The following is a 19,307-nucleotide window of genomic DNA, read 5'->3' as shown; positions in this document are numbered from 1 at the left end:
ATCCCGATCCCCTTCTGGGCTTCTGCATCTCATTGATTACAACGAATGCCTGTTCCAAACAGAGTATTATGAAAATGTTAATTACTTTGAAGAGAGATGAAGGCTGAGCCATATCAACCTGTTACCCTACTGTTAACCCAGAAAGCAAACTACACACTTGTTCTGCAAACCCTGTCATGTTCATGTTTTCTGCCTGTTGACATGGGGCACCTTGCTCAATTTCCAGTGAGCTCCAATGAAGTTGCCTACTCTGAAGTACAAAACAGTAACACTTTTGTTCCTGTGGCCTCATGGATAAGCCTCATAGGATGGCAAATAAAACCTGCTGTTGAGATACCATTTGCTACTGTTTTATAACCAAGGAATTTCAGAGCAATTTCTTCCCCAAGCGCAGAGTTTTCAAATCCAGGAAGGATCACAGACAAGGCACTCTATTAAATAACCTAAACAGCTTCCACGGTTGCACCCCAGCCAGCAGCTACGCACCACACAGCCGCCCGCTTACTCCCTGTCGGTGCCAAAACCAGTACAAATGTACTAAAGCATTTACAGTTGGTATTTCTACACATAGCCAAGCTTGCTGCATATAGAGATGTATGGAGTGTTTTTCTCTTGTAGGAAACAAAGTGAGGCCTCCACTGACCATGTTCTACATTAAAAAAATTGTTTCTTTTCCTCATTGTAAAATAGGAATTTGTTGAGTTCACAATCCCAGTCATCATGAAGGAATAGATGTTGTTTGCACTGACTGCCAGGGAAACAGAAAAGGAAGCATTTTTTGCAAGTGATAACAAAGCTATTTCATAGTATTATATCTATAAATAAATATCGATTCACCACCATTATACATCAGAGTTCTCTATTATTAATGCTGAACTTAAACCAGAGATTCTGAAAAGAGACTTAGCTAACGCGATACAAAAGCTGCCTTACAACAGGCTACTTACAGTGTAACCCTAGGATGAGCAAGCAACTTTCTGATTACCTGAAGATGCAGATACTGCCTGGGACAAACATTAGTATCTGCTTTACATGTCAAGTTAGAACGATGCTAATGGTGGGTTTCTGACACCTGCCTTCAGTCAGAACAAAACCTCAGCTCCATGAGCGCTCCCAGTAAACGGAACAGCACCTTTGCCACAACAAACCATGGAACCTGGGCCACAGCAAACTAGCAGCCATCACACAGCACTGGAATAGCAAACCATGAGGACAGCGACGCTGCTACCCACACGTCTTTCTGATTTCCTTGCACAGAAGCCTGGCTAACAATAGTAGGAGGCAGAAGCCACAGTCCATCAGAGCTCCAACAAGCAGAGCTGGACCACTGCATTCTGCTGATGTTCCAGCAAGATAGAATCTCTCTGTCCCCTAAAAGGAAAAGATGCTGACAAAGGCTTAAACTTTAAATGAGGAAATTGATTCTGCAGCACAAATTTAGGCTGTGGGGGAGGGGGAGGGGGAAGGGGGACGAAGTACACACAAACAAAAAGCAAGCAAAAAAAAAACATGCAAGGAAAAGCCTACAAAGTAGGCTCACCTCTCCAGCAGCCCTGTGAATGGTACTGGGGGCTCAGCTGGGTGACAGCATGGGGCAGTCCCCATGCCAGCTCCAGCAGGAACATTGGCCTAGAAGGCAGAGAGAAGACCTCAGGATGCTTCAGGCCAATGAGCCCCCTCCAAGCAATGAGTACAACCTGCTGACCAAGGAAGGTCAGTGGGCATTGCCCAGTGAGGTAGCAGGCACCGGAAACCCGAAGCTGTGCCATTGCTAGAGGAACTGCTGCAGGGCTGCCCAGCAAATGAGAGTTTTACCTCACTATTGCAGGCTCCTCAGCCAAAAGGCGGTGGCATGAACCACGCCACTGGTGGCAGCGGAAGCTCATCCATTGGGAAATGCATTGAGGAGGCCAGGGGTGCTTCCTCAACCAGCATCGCTGCTCTCACAACCACCAGCAAATAGACATCGCAGGACACCTCACTGGTCATGTACCAGGAGCACTGCTAGGAGTGCTCATGGTGCTTGCACATCACACCACAGCTGGTGAGGAGGAACATGCACTCTCTCCAAGGGCAGTGAGTGAGCAGGTAATTCCTCCTGGCTATTTGTGGACATGGTTATTTGAGCTCTGCAAGGCACTGCCTTTCCCCAGCCATGGTGGGACACCGAAACAGTGGTGGAGAAACTGAGAGGGCTGGAAGTGGTGTATTTTCAAAGGCTCATTTTGATACTGGCCCCATTAGACTGAGAGAACCTTTGCTAGATCTTCCTGTTGTCTGTTACGATTGATTCTTGTATTTTCTGGCCTCTTAACTTTTTCCTTGTCCAAATCACAGAACTGCCGCAGGTATTGGCTATAGCACATTCCCTCACCTCTGAAGAGGTCTCCTGGCATGATTCCTGCAGCAGCATTATTTTCAAAGCTAGCCAAGAGCTGCAGATGCACATAAATGCTGCAGCACTGTCCTATGGTTTGCTTGCTCAGGCCCAAGCATTTTCCCCTGCTGCCCTCCACATGCAGCCTTCCCCACATGGGACCCAATGCTTTTCTCTCCTCCACAAGTGATCAAGCTCATGTTCCACTCCATTCCTTTCCTACTAAGTATCCTTCAGCCAGCTCTGCTCTGCAGTCATTTTCACAGTCACTGTCGGTAAAGCCCTGAACCATCTAAATTAACCACTGATTCAGTCAAGAGTCTAGCTTCTTAAAGGTTTAATCTGCTTTTCTAGGAACTGTGCCTCTTAATACTCCCAAAATGAACCTCAGCAGCTGCAGTATCACAGCCTGTGAAAGCTTTCCACTTGTCCAGCTGTGTGTTTACATCCCAGGCATTTTGCTGAATGTGTTGGCGCTGTGGGTGTTTTGCTGCAAACTTGGCAAATGGACAGAAACAAGAGTACACATGGTCAACATTCCTATGGCTGACTGCTTGCTGCTCTTTGCCTTTTAAAACTTGATCCTAGTTCCATCAGCTGAAGGTAGCTACATGGTACCTGGTTCTGGAAGGTGGCTATTTCATAAACCACTTAATGAGCATCAGTATCATCACTGTCATTGCAGCTGACAGGTACCTTGCAGTCAAGCACCCTTTGAAAGCCAAGGTGCTGAGGTCGCTGCTGAAGGCAGCTTTTGCCACTGGAATTCTTTGGACGGTCATCATCTGTGTGATGCACCACTGATCATCTTGAGTTATTGCTCCATACAAGTCACTGCAGAACTCATGAGAAAGAAGAATGAAGACTGTCACAAAGAAAAGGCACTCAGTAAAGTCATCTACATTGTGTCAGCAAATACAGCTGTGCTCATCATATGTTTTTTACCTTTTTGCCTCAGCCATCTCCTTTGCTTCATAATGGACTCCATCAGCTCCAACTGTTCTGCAATAAAGAGGTTTAATAATTCAGACTTTAATTTGATGGACTGTTCTCCAATAAGGCTAAACATGCCTTTAAGATTTCCTCCCCAGTATGGGATTTGTGTGCCAAGAGTACAGTGATGTGAGAGATTGCCTATTGCCAGTGTGCTTTTTGTACTCCTTGATTCTCACCAGCATGGGTGCAAGCTCTTCAGAGGTGAAAGCTCTGCCCAAATCAAACAGCCATTTTAGGTGTGCAGGGAAAAAATACTTCACCTCCAGTGGCTGCTAATTAAATGGGTGGAGGAGATAAAAGGCCACCTACAAACAAAACATTTCCAAGCAGATTCTGCTAAGCCACCTCACTTCGAGTAACACCCCTTCCTCCATCAGCCACTTGCTTAAAATATAGAGTGTACAGAAATACATACGATGAATGCTTGGCCAAAGATGGCCAAACTTCCTCCCCACAGAAACCTCACATCAAACCCTCCATATAGCCCTGAGTTTGTTAGGTGATGTTGAGGTTTGGAGAGGGAGGGAGCCTCAGAGGGGCCATGGAGGAGACAGTTGTGTTGTGAAAATGTTAGATGGTACTGAGCATGGAGTGAAGGGATGGTCCTTACTGCACAGCCAGCCTCCACAGCAGCTCTGAGAAGGACCACCACCGCTCCTAATGACTCCTAGTAACTGTAAAGATGCAGGAGAGTATTTTTCACCCTCTGTAAAGATAAACTCTCAGAAAAGATAAACCATCCCTTTGACTCAGGACCGAAACCTTCATTTGAGCAGGGTCTATCCAAGCACAAGGCAGTCAGGGATTCAGACATGCTGGGGGCTGAAAAATGTGGCACAAGGACCAAGAAACCCCATCTGGCTTCCCAGCAGGAAAATTGGGTTCTTTTTTTTTTTTTTTTTTTTTTTGCAGGGGGAGGCTTTTTGGAGCTTTTGACTGATTTGGTAGGTGTTTATTAGGTAGGTCTAAATTCATAACCCATCAGGCTAAGCTCTCCCACACCCTACAGAGAAGAGCTAAGGGCTGAACTAAGTAGGAAGGAGGCAGCAGCAGTCTACAATAGTAAACATTTTTGGTGGGCTCAGCAGCCTCCAGGAGACAAGGGTGATCTGAGCACACGCCAACAAATACCAACCCTTCCCACCACTGCCTGGAAGGCAGACAGCCCCCATCCCATACACAAACAGACTCTAACTAGGAAAGTGGAACAGGCCTTGGCTGGCTTGCTTTGATCTTGCTGCAAAAACCTAGCTATCTGATCACATAGATGCAGAGAATCAGCGAGGCTGAAAAAGACCTTTAAGATCGTCATTCATTCCCTCAGCACTACCAGGTCCACCACTAAACCGTATCACTAAGAGCATCATTTACAAGGTTTTGAACACTTCCACGGACAGTGATTCCACCACTTCTCTGAGCAGCCTGTTCCAATCCACCAAGCTTTCGAGTATGTGCAACTTCACCTTACAATACGACACACACTCTGTCTTTCAGACTTCCCAGATTCCCAGGGAGCCAAGTCTGGACAACATCAACCTCACACTTTCCAAGTGATGAGGGTTCAGGTGTAAGGAGGGCAGGTATCTCCTACCATGCATGACCACATCCTGCCCTCGTCAGGTCACACTGCCCTCCCAGCACCTGCAGGACACAGCTAGCACAAACACCTTGCGTTGGCATCTCCTACATTATATTCATACATTTTCTACGAACTGATGACAGTTTGACACCCTTCACAAGCACTGAATGGACTTGTTACACAAACAAGTCACTTGAAACCATGAGTAGAGCTGCTGCAGTGCACTGGAGGTGGCTGCACAGGCAGGACACACACACAGAGATCAGGATTCGCACCCAAACCTCCACAAACTTCGATGTTGTTGCTCACACCAGCTTTCTTTCTTGGGGCTTTCCATTTGCTGTTGCTATCACCCTTTAAATGAACCCTGTTGCCAAGTACTGAACCAGGGCAACTGACTGCAAAATGGGAGTTGAGCTGAATGCCAGCGATGGGTGGAAAGTGTGAAACCTCTCACCAGAAAACAGGGACATACATCAAAGGTGCTCTCATCAAAGGGAGAAAAAAAGGGCACTCCTGGGGAAGTGAAAACCAGGGTGGTTCACTAGCACTAGCTTCAGAAAGAAGCACTCCCGTAGGTCTCAACTTCTGAAGGCTCAGAAACACCATCAAGTCAAGCTTGAGGGGAAAGCACTGCATGCACCAGCCCAGGACAGCATCAGACATCATGCACTCCTCATCCTCAAAGCTGTTAAAGGCTGCAGCATCTGCAAGCCTGTCCATCAGAAAGCCCAGCAGCTCTCTGCCAGCAACATCACTAAATTCAAAACTCCTGTTTCACTTCTGCCTGCTGACATCCTTCTGCCAAGATGAACACTGCATACTTCTGCCCATTGCCAGGCAGCCCCCAGCCACTCAGGGGGTCACAGCAAGCTCTGGGCCCAGGAGGAACACACCCGCCTATATCGTCACCAGGGGCTCTACTCTTTGCCACTGTGCTTACACATTTTCACCTCTAGTGAGATGGCTGTACTAATTGGTTTAGCAATTGTAGAGAGGGGATGGGTTTTGACATCTATTTTGATTCTGAAAACAACAGAACTTTGAAAACTCACAAAGGTGCAATAAGACGTGCAACGTATCTGACTTTAATAACATACCTGTAATTTTTCTCTTTTACCAGCTGGCTGGATACAAATTGTGGATTTTGTCCCTTTGGAAAGTGAAGGGGATGTTTTCCGTAGGCAGAGAGCAGCAAGAGGGGATCTCATCTCCTGCCTCCTGGAGGAATGGTGATCTGCAGCAGTTCCAGCTCTGGAGACAGGGGTGTTCAAATACAACAGCCCTGCTCCAGGTATGCATGATGGGAGAGAAGTGGGGGAAGGTGTGCATCAGGTTGCTCTGTTCTCACCTCTCACATAAGGAACCTCAGAGCTATTTTAGGCACATCAGGGAGGTCTCAGTAGAGGCAGATGCTTGAACAACCTCCCCACAAGATAAAGCAATCTGGGAAACGGAAGCCCTGCCAAAAAGCTCCCATGGAGGCAATGCACCCACCTGCATCTAGGTGTCCATCTTCTGCTGCGGTGCCCAGGGCAGAGCCATTCCAGCAACCACTTCCCTGGACACCAGCGGCCTTCCCCCAGCAGAAGGGAAGTGGATCCCACCACCTCCTGCCCAGGACAGGGACTCTAACCAGGCAGCACCCCACTGGCTTTCAGAAAGTAATATAAAGTCAGCAGACAAGGAGAGAAAAGGCCTCCCATGAAGATGAGAGCGTGTCAGGAAAAGCACTCAGCTTCAAAAAGGAATTGCCCAGACGTTGCACTTAAAGGCACACCAAGGTTCAGACTGTGCTGCTGCTGGCAATTTATTTACATGATCATTGTGAGGCAGATTTGAGGTGATGATACTGAAACCAGTCATGAAACCCAGCACATTTCTGTTTGTTTATTAATTGACATTGGCTCTATTTTTACCAGAAAACCCCAGGCTGATTTATTTCCACTGCTGTGTTTCAACACTTTCCTCTTCCTCAATAAACATAAACACCTTGGGTCCTGGTTTCAGCTGGGATAGAGTTTATTTTCTTCCTAGTAGCTGGTGCAGTGCTATATTTTGGCTTTACTCTGGCAATAATGCTGATAACACAGAGATGTTTAGTTGTTGCTCAGTATTGCATACTCTATGCCAAGGACTTTCCAGTCTCAGGCTCTGCCAGTGAGGAAGGGCAGAGACAGGGTAACAGACCCAAACCAGCCACAAGGATATTCCATACCACAGAACATCATGCTCGGTATAGAAACTTGGGGGGGGAGCTGGCCAGAAGCCACTGGTCGCTGTTCAGGAACAGGCTGGGTCACAGTATCAGTGACTGTTGTGAGTCTCTGGTCTCCCGCATCAGTACAGAGCTCTAGTTTGTAGGCAGCCAGAGAAAAAGTGCAAGTGCACGACCTCTCCACCTCTCCCATGCCATGAGGAAGACAGTCCTGCATGGAAATCAGCCTCCCTTAGTACAGGTCACTTCCCCACCAGGTTGTTGCTAGTTGTAGTCACACTGAATAGGAAGCAGAAACCCAGCATAGCCCATGTACTGCCCTCCAGTCCCTGCTGCAGCCACAGCACTATCTACAGCATCTGAGCCCTGGGCAGGTTGGAGCTGCAGGGTCCTGGCACTATTCCACAAATCTGGAAGTCCATCCTTGCTGCGGCAGGTTGGAAGCCCACCAGATACTTTCCCAGGTTACTACAGCCTGTAGTTTATGAACCTCCTAAACCACAGATTACTCCTTCATGTAATATGGAACATCTGGGGCTTTTCTGCTTTCCATGAGCACACAGAACCATTTTTATACCCACAAAATTACTTTAAAGAATTCAATATCTAACCGCTGTACACAGTGTAGTCAGCATATCACTGTACCTGCCAGAGCTTGGTGCAGTGTGACACCAGGCAGAGTAAAAGGAGCCAGCACAGCCAGCACCCTCCTGGTAAATCCTGAGCTGGATACTGCTCTGAATGGAAAACCTCTGCACCCACCTAGAGCTGCCAAAAGCTAAAGATTGCTCTGGAACTTCAAAAGGCCAGAGCTCTGCTCTTACTACAGGGCTGCACAGAAAGTGTCAAACCACTAGAGGGAAACAGAACTTCAGCTCACCTCGAAGCCAAACAAGGGGGATTTGTAGGAGGAAGGAAACAAATTGGGGTTAAATGAAAGGAAGGGAGGGAGGAAAGAAACATAGTTGTGAGGCAAACTATCCATGTATCAGGTTTGATGCATTTTAAATGTATGAAGCTCCTCTGAAATGCCATTTTCCCCTCACTTTCTCACTCTGTTCACTCCTATGGAGTTGGGATGGGAAGCAGGGACTGATTTAAACAAGAAATGTCTTCTTTTCAGTGGAATTCCCATTCAGCTGCAGAGGGCTCATAAGAACAATTCTCATAGGCATGGAGATGCTGCGAGGGCTGGAGCAGCTTTGGTCTGGAGCCAGGCTGAGAGACCTGGGCTGGTTCAGCCTGGAGAAGAGAAGGCTCCTTAAGGGGAGACCTTTGAGTAGCTCCAGTGCCTAAAGGGTCTACAGGAAACCTGGAGAGCAGCTTTTGACAAGGACCTGTAGTGACAGTACAAGGGGAATGGCTTTAACCTGACAGAGGGGAGACTGAGATGAGATCTTAGGCAAAAGTTCTTCCCTGTGAGGGTGCTGAGGTGCTGGCACAGGGCGCCCAGAGAAGCTGTGGCTGCCCCATCCCTGGCAGTGTTCAAGGCCAGGTTGGACACAGGGGCTTGGAGCAACCTGCTCTAGTGGAAGGTGTCCCTGCCTGTGTGCAGGGGTTGGAGCTGGATGAGCTTCAAGGTCCCTTCCAACCCAAACTGTTTCATATGACATTTTTCCACTCCTGGTCATAGGCGGGAAGGTGCTAAGTCCCCAGCTCCCTACCCCTCTCTGGGGACAGGCACTCACTGCAGGGGCAGCTCTCCCCTTCCAGCACTCCAGCTCACAGGGCAAGTCCTCTTTTGGAGACAGCCTCCTGGAAGGATGCAGCCATTTCATCCTGTTTCAAGGCAACACTTCTCCATGTGCTGTCATTGCAACTGGCCACACACTTCCCCTTTGCTGGAGGAGGAGAGGGAAACCAATGTGTTTGAGTTCTGGAAAAACTTCCATCTGTGATAAGAAACATCCTGCACACAGGAAAAAGAACACTCAAGTGGGCTGTGTAGGCTGTTAAGAGACTGTGAAAGTAGTATTTTACCCTGGCTGCTCTCCTCAGCTGAAACCACTGCAGCAAGCTGGGTTAATGTGTGGATTCACACACAGCCAGCACCAATGCAGCCTCTGCTGTTGCACCTTTCTCTGCACAAACGCTCACCCCCGCTCTAAACCTGGCTCCCACCCACATTTGCCCAGGAGCTCTTGTGCCTCTCAACACTCCCTCATGTGGTCTAGGTCTGAAGGTGCAGTGAAGATGCTGCTCAAACGCTAGAAACACCAGATGAAGGGACACCACTTACAAATAATGCTCTTTAAGTAATACTTAGAAATAATGCTCTGACCACTGTTAATTTACCTGCAATGCACAAATGAGCACACTGGGGCAAGCTCTCATCACTTATTTCAGAGCAGAATCTCACAGTGTTTATCATAAGTGATTCTCTTTAGCAGCAAAAATACATTATTTCTCTAACTGTTAAGCAGGTATCTTGCTTGTGCAGGTTTACTAGATTATTTCCCATGTTAGATAAAATAAACTGTGTACAACTGGGAGAAGAGTGGCCTAGTCAACAATGAGTAGTAAGCTCCAGGTTTGTCATCTGCATTAACTGCAGCTAGATGACTGCTCTACCTTTTTCTTTGTATAACACTAGTGATTTTGGCAGCAGAATAATGTACTTTAAAACATTTAGACATTGTTTAGCCAAATGATACAACATTAGATACAATGATCTATCTTTTTTTGCTAGACAAAGCTCCAGGGTCATGGATATTTTGTAATACCAGAATTTGCAGTGAAATTCAGAATACTCTTTAGCCTAAAATATTTGACATAAAAAAAGGTACAACCTCCCTTACCTCAACTTCCAGACAATAACCCAGAAAGGACTGCTTCAGGGAAGCTTATTCTTGCCTACAGATAACAGAAGGCAAAAACTCATCTGAAGAAAACAACAGGACTTTTCAAACACTTTGCTCTACCCTTCTCTCCCAACCACCTTTTCTTACTGCTTTCTGTTGCTGGATTTCTTTTTGTAGTGTGCAATGATTTATGGGAGAACTCCCGACTTTCAACCAGCTGTGGCCACTGCTGAGATCAGGGAACAAACCTGGGCTCAATTAGGCAGGGGGTAAAGAAACTTGGTGGTGATAGCACCTGGTGAAAGGGGTCCTGTCAACTTGCAGAAAAGAAGGAGGACTCATACTAAGGTGAGGGTTTTTGCCACTCTGGGATTGCATTGATTTGTACTCAGAGTGTGCAGTCAGTTTGGCTCTTCTCTGCCCCCCCTCAATGGTAACACACATGTTCCTGTCACATTATCTCTAATTCATTTCAATCTTTTGCATCTGAAAGCACAGGTTTGCAAAAAAGAGGCAGGAAGAGATCAACTAATGAAAGCTCAAGTATTCCCATGTCATAGCTAGCAGAATTTTGTTTAACTTGCTTTTAATAACACCTCACAGCAAGGTGTTATTTAGGTGACAAGGTTCATTTATCTTCAGCATTAGAAGGGCTTTTTTTCATCTCCAGACAGACAGTTTCCAACTTCAGCCTAAATCATAGAGTGATAAAATAGTTTGGGTTGGAAGGGACCTTCAAAAGTAATTCAGTCTGAATCCATATTTCTTTTCCCATCTGCAGTGGATATAGCAAACTATTTACTCCATTCTCCTTCATGGCTACTATTTATGTATTTTAAGACCTATTTATGTCCTCCACACTTCAACATTTGTGCCCTAAATATACCCAGCTACTTCCGTGCTTCAGATGTAACTCACTGTGTTTGCTCCTTCTTTCTAGGTTCTTTCTTGGATTGAGCTGGTTTGGGTTTTCTTCCTTCTTTCTTTAATTCTTTAAAGAGATGCCTAAGACTGAATATTCCAAAGCCTTAAACAATTGCATATCCCTTAATATGTTGACTTTTTTCTACATCTTCCATTTCATTTCCAGACATACTCCATTTGAAACCTATTCTACCTACTCTAAGCCCAGATCCCCTTCACATTTGTAGCACATCAAGCTCACCCATATCTCACATGTGTTCACAACTATTCCTATGTATGTACAAAACTTTGCATATGTCTTTATGCCTCTCTGAATTCTTTCTTTCTAAACCATTTATCCAACTTTTCAACAATATTTTAAATACTGAATTTCACTCCCACCATCTTGTAGACTCTCATTACTGAAACAAATGTCACGTTGTAAATAGACTTAAGTCTTAGTTTAGGAGACTGCAAACACAGAAACACTTTCCGTAACACTTAATACGGGGAAATGTAAATCTAAAAGAGTATGTTCACCCAGTCATAAACTACAGCCGTTTTCTTTATACCACTATGAATTACTCTAGTCCCTATTAGCAGACAGCCTACACAAGAACCTGGAAACGCTACTGCTTTCTCGTGCAAGAACTCTGTTTTATGCACCAATTTCTTGACTTAATTGTCAGAGATCTATGAAATGCAGCATGAAGGTAAAGCTGCAACGGCTACAAAATTTAGGTGCTTCTACCCACCTCTGCCCAAGATCAGAGAGACACAATGCTGCACTTCTACAAGCAACAGGTGATGCAAACACAAGCAGTACTGCTGCTGTGCTTCAGAACACCAAAGCTGAAAGACCACAGGGTCTGGTTTTAAATTAATCTCAGTTTAAGACCTTTTTGTTAAACAATGAGGAACAACATGCGTGCAAGAGACGCAACATAATGTCAGAGCCAGACACCCTGGAACCCATCAGGTGGCGCTAGGATACCTCTGTCAGAGCTAAAGCGATGACCAAACTGTGTCTTTATGTTTAACTAGTGACAGACTAACACATCCCCCAGGCCAAAACTGCCCTCTGCCAAAACTGCCCTCTGCTGCTCAGCACCATGAAAGGCCCTGAATCTTCTCCCACTATGGCCCAGAGCAGAGCTCTGGAGTTCCCTCAACTGGGTTTCTCTGGCAGCACTGCAGGCTGCAGCTTCATCCCATAGGAGCAGTGGTTCTGACATTGGGAAGACCCCCACCGTAGAGTGGCAAAGGCCTGAGTTGTGATCAGACCCTGTCAAGCTCCAATTCCCCCATTAGCTGAAAGCACCTCTAGGGAAGCTTTGCTTTTTCCAAGTTGGGAGATGACCCTCAGGGTGGGGGGTAAAGGCTTGCTGTTAGAGGAATGCTGCAGATTTCAGTTGCAACTGGAGAAATACCTGCACATCTGGCCTGTTGCTATTGTTTGTCTGGGTGTTCCAGAACAATTCGAATCAGAGGTTTAGGCTCAGTGAAATGATTTGCAAAGGAATATTTTACTCTGGCTTAAAAACTATTGAGCACAGCATCGCATTTACAGCCCCTTTTTACAAAGACCAAAACAGGTCAGTCTTGGTGCAAGCATATAAAGTAATCCCTGGGATCAGTGAGGAGTCCAGCAGCACAAAGCTTCAAAGCAATGATACCATTCAATTCCTATATGATAAGCTACCGCCACAAGTTTCTCAGCCACATCAGTACAAGCCCTGTACAACTATCCTGGTCTTAACAATCACGCTTCCCACCCAACACAGGAAGAAATGGGGTTAATTCAGAGGTGGTGTTCACAGAAATCCAAAAGTTGTCATCTCAGAAGGGTGTTTCAATAACCTGGTAAGGTTAATTTGAGAGGTTTTAATCTGTTTGAGGTTCTTCACTTTCCTGCAAGTTGCTTTCTTGATCACTTTCATGTTTTGAGGCTTTTCTATAGAGGCTATTTATAGGAATGCACCTGTACTGAAGTGAAGGGACCTTTTCATCATTTCAGTTCAACCTCCAGCACCTGATTTGAAGTGGGAAGCTAGGAGTTTATCACTGTAAGTGGCATGATTATATGAATAAGTCAGTTTTATTTCCAATGAAGTCAGTTTTATTGAATGAAGTCAAATAAAGTCATGTCATGAAGTCAGTTTTATTTCCAATGCCATTCGTTCACTCTAACTTTTGTGTAAAGACACTTGGCTATGGCAGGCAGCCAGAACAAAGACAACCATATTGACTCACCTAGACTAACATTACACATCAGCAGGAATCAAATATCTAGTCACTGTTAGGCTCAGACATCACAACCTCTCTGCACACACAGGAGGATGAATTCCCACTTTCTGTGAAACAAGCCAGAACGCTTTTTCCTCTTGGGAGCCAGCTGCAGCATCCCCACTTTTCACAGCATCCCCACTTTTCACAGCATCCCCACTTTTCACAGCATCCAAGAGCCTGAGATCAGGATCAATCATAGAATACGAGGTTGGAAAGGACCTCAAGGTTCATCTGGTCTAAACTTGCTTGGCAAAAGCACAGTCTAGACTAGATGGCCTAGCACCCTTTCCAGCTGACAGGGCACACTTATGGCTCATATTCAACTTGCCAGATCCACCAGTTACATTCTAAATACTAACCATATTCTGATAGCAAAGGCAGATAACCTATAGGCACAGAAAAAACATGCTGTAGCTGATTGAACTTACAGCTCCATTACTATCCTCTTCAGACACCAGGTTCAAAGACGACCAATTCTCTTCAAGGCAGAGACCCATTTTACACTGGAATAAACAAGGAGATTTACTCAGTTGTTCTTTCCAAGATAGACAAAGGCATGTTTTCACAAAGAGACATTTTTTTCAGCAGCATAAACTAGAGCTCTCTCTCTAAGAGACTAGCTATCTTACTAAAACAAAAGGTGGCTGGCCAGGACAGATTAGGAGAGATGACAACAAAATAAAGCTCATAAAGTAAGTGTGCATGCAACCCATGTGTACAGTGTAATGACTGTTAATAAGTCATTATTATACTGATGAACACACAAATATACATACACTTTTATATATACACACATATATATGAGGAGAGCGAGCACCACTTAAGGGAAAAGTCAAGTTCCACCTTGATGTCCCTTGTCCGACTCATGAACTACCCCAAGGCAGCACTGTCAGGTAGTGTTTCCTCTACCAGCACTGGCAATCAGTCAAAACTATGACTCTGAAGTAAATGCAGCTATCAGTGTAAACACTTTCTGAAATTTCCTTTTTTTTTTTTTTGCTGTTCTTCCTTTTTTCTTCCTCTGACTGGCTCTTCCTGGGCACTTCTACTTCTCAGCAGCACTTGCCGCATCTCCATGTGAAGAACTGGGACCTTGGTGCCCTGGGATCTGTTAGGACACAGGCAGCAGCAAGGTTGACGGCAATTCTCATACCTGATTTAAGTGCCAAGATGAACAGATACAGGCTGGAGAGTCTGCACTGACAAGTACACTCTGCCAGTACAGTTGGGCTGTGATGGGGCTATAGCCTGCAGAAACCTCAAGAGAAACCAAGCTAAGCAGACACAAGAGCCATGGGAATGCTGACTGCCACTGTCCAGGTGAGACAATGCAAGTATGAGAAACAGTGCCCAGCCGATTCTCAAATAGCCTTGTCCCTGGGACAGCAGCATTCATCTGGCCATACTGCAAGGGGCCAGCTCTGGCCCCACTTTCCTGCAACCTTTTGAGACAGGTCTTATCAATGCACAGCTGGATACACACCAGTCTGAAAACAGTAAAAAAAAGTAGTGGCAACTTGGCAAAACATAAGATAAAATGGGGAAGACCCATGAGTGCAAATATGACATGCATTAATGGAACAGGGCACTTCTCAGATATGTAAAGTGTTACCTCTAGTAAGAGACCTACCAGTCTGTGATCCTCATCCAACTCTGACCCATCAGTTACAGGCTTGAGTGTGTAGGGCTTCCTTTCCCGAAACGGCAGTTTCTACACTAAGGAGAGATGGATGAGGAAAAATAAAAAAAATGGAAAAAAATGCAGTTTCCACACAAGTCAGCTCTTCATCAGTCCAAGCCATTCAACAAGAGATGGGTCTATCAGAAAGTTGTGGCATCGAGAGTGCCTAAACCCCACGGATGGGGCAGTTCCTGACTTTTTGTACAGGGCCATCTGTGTGAAGGTATAGGAATGACTGTGCAAGGCACAAGTATGCAGTGCAGCGGCTGCTGCTTTCCTGCACTGGTGTCCCTCCGCACGAGGCTGTAGTGATGATTTTTGATGTGCATCAGTCCAGATGGAAGATGGTGAAGGTCCAGTCAACAGTGCTCACTGCATACTCAGTATCATAAAATTGCACAGAAGGTAATTTTCACTATGTGTTTCATCAGCAAGTGCAATGCAAAGGCTGAGAAGAAAATGTTTTTCCTGGAAAAAAATAAATCTAGGTAAACCATTTATCAGAGTATTACATTATATGGTGTAGATAGGTGAGCATAATATGACTCTCTCTGATCTGATCACTGCTTGTGCCAAGATAAAGAATAGTGTGCATTAACCACATACTGCTCAGGTTGCAGGTTTGCATCCACACTGCTAACCATTAGTCCTTCTACTGGATGATTGTGAGATTAGCTGATAGTTTTGTTCAAAACCTTAGTTTTGTGCACACCTACCATTTCCTTTGGTAGTGCCACTGCTCAGTGAGCATGGACTTTTCATTAAACAAAAGCTTTTCTCTGTTCTAGGCAATCAACACAGCAGCCTTGCATTTCTCCTTTTCCAGCTGGCTCCTCAAAAGATACAGTCTGTAGACATCCCATAGAAACACCAGAAGAATCACATGCATCTTGGTGGATGGCAATGGCTGTGGGCTGAGCAGCCACAAAGCCTGGCACAGGTGGGGTGTGATGGTGAATCCTGTGGAAAGGGCTGCAAAGTACATTTGTGCAGGAAGCTCTGTGTCTATTCTTACACAGTCTCACTAGAGCTGAGCTCACAGCTTGACTGGCTGCTCCTTCCTATAAATACCCAATAAATATTATAGTCCATTGGTACAGCCATGACCAGAATTGCGTTTGGCCAGATGCAAGCTGCTCTGTCCCTGCCTTGGAGGAGGGATGGACTGGCCATGAAACACATATCCTCACTGGCACCTGACTGACACTGGCTGTATCTCACCGGTCTTTTTGGTTTTGGAAGACCCAATTGAACTATGGTGAATTAGATCATTTCAGCTCAGCTGCAGACTGTGGGTATCTGAAGCTATGAAGGAGATGCCACCCTGCATGCCTGGTGTCCTGCTGGTGAATTTCTGAATCAGATACAGCTGAAGATACTCTGTACTTTAAAATGTTGCTCCCACAGTTCTGCTCACTGAACCATACCAGTGTGAGACCGGGTGCTCACCAATTCCTTTTATCTCAACATTCAACCCTGAGAAACCTTTGTAAGGTTTCTCAAATGCAGTCAGAAACAAATCTACATTCATAGCTGGGCAGCTCCAAGAGCAAATGCACCTTTTTCCTCTGCCCTGAGCTGCCTTTAATGGTGTCTACCTCATCTTGGAGGTGCTGAATGTGGCTGTTCCTCATAAAACACAGCAGTTGCCGAGTTTCCTGATTTCCAGTTTTGCAGTGTCCTGAACTTGCTGCAAACAAGTGGCTACATAAGAAAAACACAACCTCCTCACCATACAAAGTTCCCAACTGCACAATAGGCCACAGTAAGCCAGACTTTGGTTGTTTATGAGGATGAGGAAAAGAATATTGAGCAACCCATAGAGCGCTAGTGTGAAGCACAAGGCCTCCAAAAAACACTGCTTATATTCCAACCCAACCACAAGCAACAATTTCCAAGTCACCAATGAAAATTGAACTTGTTCTTTAATTTACCTGTTCTTTAGACAGAAAGAGCATCAAGGTACAGTTTCAGTTAGGTGATGGCATCACAAGCTCTTAGCATAGTTCCCCTCTCCAGAAGCGTGTTGCTGCTTAGCTGAATTTACATGAAGGAGAAATTAGTGTCCTTTTAAGAAGCCCCTTTTGGAGTTACAAGCTGTTATAGCCTGGTTGGAACAAGACAACTTGTCAGCTTAACTCACTTTGGCATTCCAGTTTTTGAAACTTTTAAACACACACAAGTATCAGAAACCATTCATAGCACAACACAGAAGATAACATGGGCTTATGCCTGGGCTGGTAAGACTTCCATTTCCCCACTGCATCAAGCCCTTTTCTCAAGGACAAAGACATTCAGTTTTTCACTCACCTCCTAGCTCTCTAATGGGCAATGTCTTTTTCCTGACTCTTTTTGCTCTGGTTGATTAAGTCCTGTTATCAGAGATGATATTTTATAGCTGTCTGCAAGAACAAGTCAGACATGCCTTCAGAATGTCACAGAAACACACTGGACCCCACCTTTGAAATTAGATTAGTTTGCATCTGAGTATCTTAATTCTAGATTGAAGATTCAATTTACTCCATTCTGGCCATTAAGTATTCCATTCTGGCAAACACATATTCTAGACATTTGTGAAAGCTGAACTGCAAAGCTGTTTTGATATATTTTCTACTAAAAAGAGAACAGCAGAATTCATGATTCTGTAATGCAAATGAATGTGGTTTTGCACTGTATGAACGTTTCCTCTGAAAGAGATTTTGATTCCTTGAGAATGACAAATGCTGGCTGCTGTTGCCCAACCTAGCATGAGCAGCAATTATTGCACCTAGAGGATAAAAGATGAAGAAAGCTCACCAAGCTCTAAACCACACCCACCCTCCCTGCCTCCCCCCCACCCCCCAACAAGGAAACAGACAAGAACCCTGGCACATTTTACTGTTAATTAAATAAGAAAATAATTAAACTAAACCAAACAAAGCCCTGCTACCCACTGAAAACCTCAGAGCCACGCAGGTGCCTGGGTCTCTGAATTCAGCATTTAGAGAGCAGCAGTGGTGGGTGATAGACGCTGCAAGCACAAAGGACTTCACTCTAGATAAAAGTTGTCCTAAGTTAAACCAGAAAATCCAACCTGCAAAAGGCTTATGTGGACACCAGCAAATGGCACATTCACCTACCAGTGGTGAACTCACACATATCACAAGCAAGTTGCCAACTTGGCAAACACAATGTGTTTAGCTCTGCTGCACCAATTGATACTAGGTAGGAAGTTCACAGATCTCCAAGGAATGAAGCTGCTGCTGAAAGTAAAGGCAGCATTAAGTACTAAAACTCATTTTAAACTAAGTTTGAAATATGTCTGAGGAGAGAGGATTAAAGAAACAACCCCTCTTCAGCTGCAAAAGGACACAACATCAGTCATTCAGAGGTCACACATAATTGCAGTGTATGTGTTTTCTCCTAATACTTAGCTGAACTCTTAGATTTCTTTTCATGACCCCAGAGTAATTTCATCCATTACCGAGACTTGTAACAAGCCCACAGCTCTAAGACAGAAGTTGAAAAGCTCTTGAAACCTCCCAGTTCCATAACACATTTCCCAAATTATATGAATCAGTCTGCCTTCATTTCTTCTCCTACATGATCTGCTGCCAAAGTTTACCCAAACTTTTTTTTTTTTACTTCTTCAAATCTCAGAGACAGGAAATATAAAATGTGTTAAGAGACTGGTGTGTATTTTTTTCTCCATGCCCTGGAAAACAAATGCTGGTGCTACTTTTTCTGCAAGGAGTGTAACCTGCACCTTCCCACAGCAGGGGTTTGGAACTAGAGGATCTTAAGGTCCTTTCCAACCCAAACCAGTCCGTGATTCTACTGATTTCCCCAGAAAGACCAAATTGCCTCCAAAGCCAGGTGGTAACTTCTAAAATGTCACTTTGAGCTTCCCACACCCTGTAGTTACAGCCACAGCAAAGGGTTGCAGTGGGTAAGGTAAAAGAGCAGTCCACAAGTTAGAAGAGCTGGTTTCAGCACTAAACAGCAAGTTTCACACTTCAACATGAAAGGTTCCAGAGAGACTATTTGCACTCATCTGTATTTAGAGCAGTAGATGTGGTTTTTCTTGATTTCAGTAGGGCATTTGATACTGTCTCCCACAGCATCCTCATAGATAAGCTAAGGAAGTGTGGGCTTGATGATCAGGTAGTGAGGTGGATCAAGAGCTGATTGAAGGGAAGAAGGCAGAGAGTTGTGGTCAGTGGGGCAGAATCTAGCTGGAGGTCTGTGACTAGTGGAGTTCCTCAGGGGTCAGTGCTGGGACCGGTGCTGTTTAATATTTTCATCAACGACCTGGATGAGGGAACTGAGTGCACCCTCAGCAAGTTCGCTGATGACACAAAACTGGGAGGAGTGGCTGACACACCAGAGGACTGTGCTGCCATTCAGCGAGACCTGGACAGGCTGGAGAGTTGGGCGGGGAGAAACTTGATGAAATTTAACAAGGGCAAGTGTAGAGTCTTGCA

General features: G+C 45.1%; 1 pseudogene; it reads left to right on the top strand.

Moving 5' to 3' along the window:
* The first annotated feature begins 2,045 nt into the window (after nucleotides 1-2,045).
* LOC136009971 (G-protein coupled receptor 35-like) lies at nucleotides 2,046-3,498 on the top strand (annotated as a pseudogene).
* Nucleotides 3,499-19,307: the final 15,809 nt, after the last annotated feature.

This window comes from Lathamus discolor, chromosome 3, assembly GCF_037157495.1.
Source record: "Lathamus discolor isolate bLatDis1 chromosome 3, bLatDis1.hap1, whole genome shotgun sequence".
In the NCBI taxonomy this organism is placed as follows: domain Eukaryota; kingdom Metazoa; phylum Chordata; class Aves; order Psittaciformes; family Psittacidae; genus Lathamus; species Lathamus discolor.
The sequence above is the reverse complement of the archived record's forward strand: the minus strand, read 5'-3'. Positions and strand labels throughout refer to the sequence as shown.